The 4,676-nt window shown below is 35.6% G+C and overlaps 1 pseudogene; it reads left to right on the forward strand.

The window, feature by feature from the left end:
• Window positions 1–1,961, forward strand: LOC147906682 (uncharacterized; annotated as a pseudogene).
• Window positions 1,962–4,676: the final 2,715 nt, after the last annotated feature.

Genomic DNA, 4,676 nt, shown 5'->3' on the forward strand with positions numbered 1-4,676 from the left:
CTGCAAAAATTAGTCCAGTCAATTGCCGTGTGTGATGATATATTTGATTTTTTTTCTAGGAATGTCTGCTTTACAAATAAATTCTTTGCTTTAAAACCACATTTTTTTAATGAAATATTTTTGTTAACAATTTTTTAACGAACAATGAGCGAAGGCTAAAATTTCTTCAAGATCACTCGGAGGCATAACCTTGACAACATATATCAGGTCAAGGTCATTGGAGAGTAGTCCCTTATATTAAATAATTACTACAAACAGAGATCAATATTGAATAAATTGTGTGCTTTGTCATTATCATTTCCTAGCTTATTTAATAAATACCAGAGTATAATTTCGTTTTCATCCGATCTCCTTTTGTTAAGTATTAAATCATAAACAAATAGAGATCGATATCGAATGCTTTATCATTTCTCAAATTAGTTAACAAATACCAGTGCATAATTTCATTATTTGATCTCCTTTTGTTATGTATTGTATTAATTTATAAACAAATAGAGATCGATGATGAATAAATAACTTTTTCATTATCATTTCCTAATTTAGCGAACAAATGCCAGTGTATAATTTTGTTTCCCTCCAATCTCCTTTTGTTAAATATTAAGTTATAAATAAATGAAGATCGAAATCAAATAAATCGCATTTTCATTATCAGTTCCTTCCTAGTTTAGTTAACAAATACCAGGGTATAATTTCATTTCCATTCGTTCTCCTCTTGTTAAATATTAATTATGAACATAGAAATAAATCGCTTTTTCATTATCATTTCTTAGCTTAGTTAACAAATACCAGTGTATAATTTCATTTCCGTTTGATTTTCCTTTGTTTAATATTAAGGGGGGAAACCACAGTAAAAGTTCGAAAATATCGAAAAAATTTTTTTTCGCTTATAAGGTGCTTTAGGGTCTTAAGAATAACATACCAAAAGATGGAGTGCCGCAAAAATTTCGGAATATCCAAATTTTCCATTCTGAAGCATTGCATGATGTGCAGTATGTAAGTTATGTAGGCGATGGAGACTCGAAAACCTTCAAAGGTGTCACTAAACCGTACGAAAACGTGACGATAACTAAAAAGGAATGCGTAGATCACGTACAAAAACGCATGGGCACCCACCTCCGTAATTTGAAGAAACGCACAAAAGGCTTGGGAGGAAAAGGGAAATTGACAGGCAAACTGATCGACGAACTGTCAATATATTTCGGGTTAGCTATTCGTAGAAATTGCGAATCAGTCGAAAAAATGAAGACAGCTATATGGGCATTACTTCACAAAATATCTACGGATAACCATCCCCAACACGACGATTGTCCGACTGGAGAAAATTCATGGTGCTCGTGGCAAAGGACGAAATCTTCTAACACTTTGGTTACCTATACGCACAAATCACCAATGTCTGATATAGTTTATGAAGCAATTAAGCCAGTTTACGAACAACTCACTACGGATGATCTTCTCACTCGCTGCATCGGGGGTTTCACTCAAAACAGCAATGAGAGCTTCAACTCGACAGTGTGGACGATGGCTCCGAAAACTATGAATTCCGACAAAATAATCATCGACATTGCTACGAACATCGCTTCGTGTGTTTTTAATGACGGATTAATATCAATTTTACATATAATCCAGGTCATGGGCATGAAAATTGGTCCAAAAAGTCACGAACTATGCATGGACTTGGATGAGAAACGCATACAGAAAGCGGAACGATCTTTGAGTGAGGGCGCAAAACAGGCCCGCATCGATCTGAAAACAATTCGAAAGACCAAACAAGAGCAGGAGATAGATGAAGAAGGCCAATTGTACGGCGCAGGCATCGCAGATTAGAGGTATATAAAAATATTACATGATTTTACAGTACTTAAAACTTTAAACGCGTTTTTCTCGAAACCACTTTTTTTAAACTGGGCGGACACATAACTCAAATAAATCTTTACCGATCGGTTTCAAATGTTGACAGTATATTCAGAATACCTTTCTCTATGGAAGTGCGTAGGGTTTTTTTTATATTACATGGTTTTTTTTTATCAACAATTTTATGGCGTTTTTTTTGTTAAATTTGCAAGTTTTCCTTAAAACGTGCACCATTTTGCGAAAAATTAATATATCGAAAAAATCCTACGTACTTCCATAGCTATTGATATATAGAATCTAAAAAACTATCATTTTTTGTTCCAGGTCAAAAATTAAGGACTCTAGATGTCCGCCCATGGTCCCTTCTTCAAAAATAGGCGCCATCGGACAAGTGCGGCACAGCCGCCATTTTGTACCAAAAATGTATGAAAAAATTCTTATTTGTACTTCATTCATAATATTATAATGCTTATTTTATAAATTTTTGATTGATCATTTCATTGAGCCAAAAAAAATTCTCGAAAATATACTTACTTTTTCGTGCTCTACTGTGGTTTCCCCCCTTAATCGAATAAAGATAAATCGCTAAATAAGCGATATAATTTCGTTTTATCTGATCTTCTTCTGTTAAATATTAACTTATAAAGAAATGGAGAGCGATATTGAATAAATTGTTTTGTCATTATCATTTCCCAGCTTAGTCAACAAATACCAGTTCATAATTTCATTTCCGTTCTCCTTTTGTTAAATATTAATTATAAACGAATAGAGATAAATCAGTTTTTCATTTTCATTTCCTAGCTTAGTTAACAATTACCAGCGTAATTTCGTTTTTATCCGATCTCCTTTTGTTAAATATTTAGTTATAAATAAATAAAGTTCAATAACGAACAAATCGCTATATTATCATTTCCTAGTATAGTTCTCGAAAAATTTTCGATTATGTCCTAATTTTCGTAATCAAAATATTAATTTTAAAGCACTGAATATTCGCCACTGATAGTTTTGTGCGCAGGGAGTGAAAACTGTCTGGCAAGCACACCGTGATCCGCACACCGCTGCGAACCCCCAAACATCATAACTGAAATGTGCAAGCATCCGATCAGCGCCTCTAGTGCCGTCTAGTGCCAGATGGTACAACTGTACATTCTGAAAGAGACGACATATCTATATCTGAAAAGTGGCACTTCCGGATTTTGCGTCGCAATATTTCTGGTTGTAGGGCACATAGAAAAAAAATAAAAGAATATAATATAATCTATCAGAGTGTAATCTATTGATTAAGTTATATTTAAAACTCAATCGGTTCAGCCCTTATTGAGATCTAATAATTTCGAACTTCCATAACTCACCGGCTCGCGTAAAGGATAGTGTCGCTGCGCTTGGCTTAGCGCTGAAACACTGTATCTCCAGGAATGCATTCCGAGTCACGCATGAAGCGCGTAGACTGCAATGTAGACTACTGATGATATCTTCCATATTTGTTGAGATATTTACCTGGTTCGATAAAATGATTCACTCTGTATATAATATATTACTATTAATTACTATAATATATTACATTATATTACTATATTGTTATTAAATATATTATATTACTTTATAACACATTTTTAATTATTAGTTAAAAGTACTCAATATAATAACGTAACATGCCGGGAAAAAATATTTTATATATCATTATATAAAATTATATAAAAATATATATAATTTTATATAATTGTATATAAATGGATATATTTTATATATTGTTACACCCTTGCCATGTCGATACCGTGGTTCGCTCATGTAGTACCGAAGGTCGCGTTGCTTGGCAACGAGTCACTCAGCTGATTAACAAGATCGACAGACTTTGCGGTGGAGCTGTCGACGAGCTCAGACGTGTTTTCCGCTTGGTTATCTTATGTCCGTTCACTGTGTTTCCGTGTTCCTGTATTTGCTGTTGCTTGTGTAAATAAAGAGTTCCTTTCTTATTTCATATCTGTCTCTATTCATTTCCGAGCCGGAAGTGTCGACGCGCACTCGAACCACAATATCGGCATGGCAAAGGCGTAACATTGCCCCCCCCCCCTTCTCTTAAAATGTCATCCCGACAATTATGATTCTTCCAAGAACGTTGGCCTCTGAAAGGAATTCGGAGCTCCCTTCTGATCAATTTCCTGCTTCCTGTGCTGTTGCAACAGTTTTCCTGAGCTTTGGTCCCCTTGAGGTCCGATTTTTCTCTTAGGTTTATTCTTGAGGCCTTCTTCCCTTCCAGGTAGGATCCCTTTTTAGTTTCTCCCCGGAGGATAGCTACTCCTCCGTAGGACAAAATCTGCTCGAGCATCCCCTTGTCTTCATGAAGAGAACGCCAGGATCTTGCCTCTTCTCTTGAGGCCTTGCGTTCTTGGTTCTTCTCTTTTCGGAAAGGGGAGATAGACATAAAAAAATTATGACTGTACCATAATATCTCTGCCCCCAATCCCCGCCACAGCATTCGCCCTCCTTTCCCACGGAAAAACCACGGTTCAAAAACCGCCGGCGAGGCGGTCTTTTAAAAAAAAAAAAAAAATATCGCTGAACGAAGCCGCTTGAAGTGTGTTCAAATTCCAGATGATAAATCCGGAAGATAAACGTCGAAGCACCAGAACGCGAGATCTCATCATCGAAATCTTCATCCAGAACCGGCCCCCTCATGCCGTAAGAATAACTAGTAAACTCTGAAATTAAAAAGGAAAAATAACGCACAGTTTTTATCAAGAGATAAAAAAATATATTATACTCAACCTGCGTCAGGGCTCCGATTTGTTTATTTTTATTTATTGGTTCACTTTCCCCTAATCGTC

The sequence above is a fragment of the Acromyrmex echinatior genome, chromosome 19, assembly GCF_024713525.1.
Source record: "Acromyrmex echinatior isolate Ae372 chromosome 19, ASM2471352v2, whole genome shotgun sequence".
In the NCBI taxonomy this organism is placed as follows: domain Eukaryota; kingdom Metazoa; phylum Arthropoda; class Insecta; order Hymenoptera; family Formicidae; genus Acromyrmex; species Acromyrmex echinatior.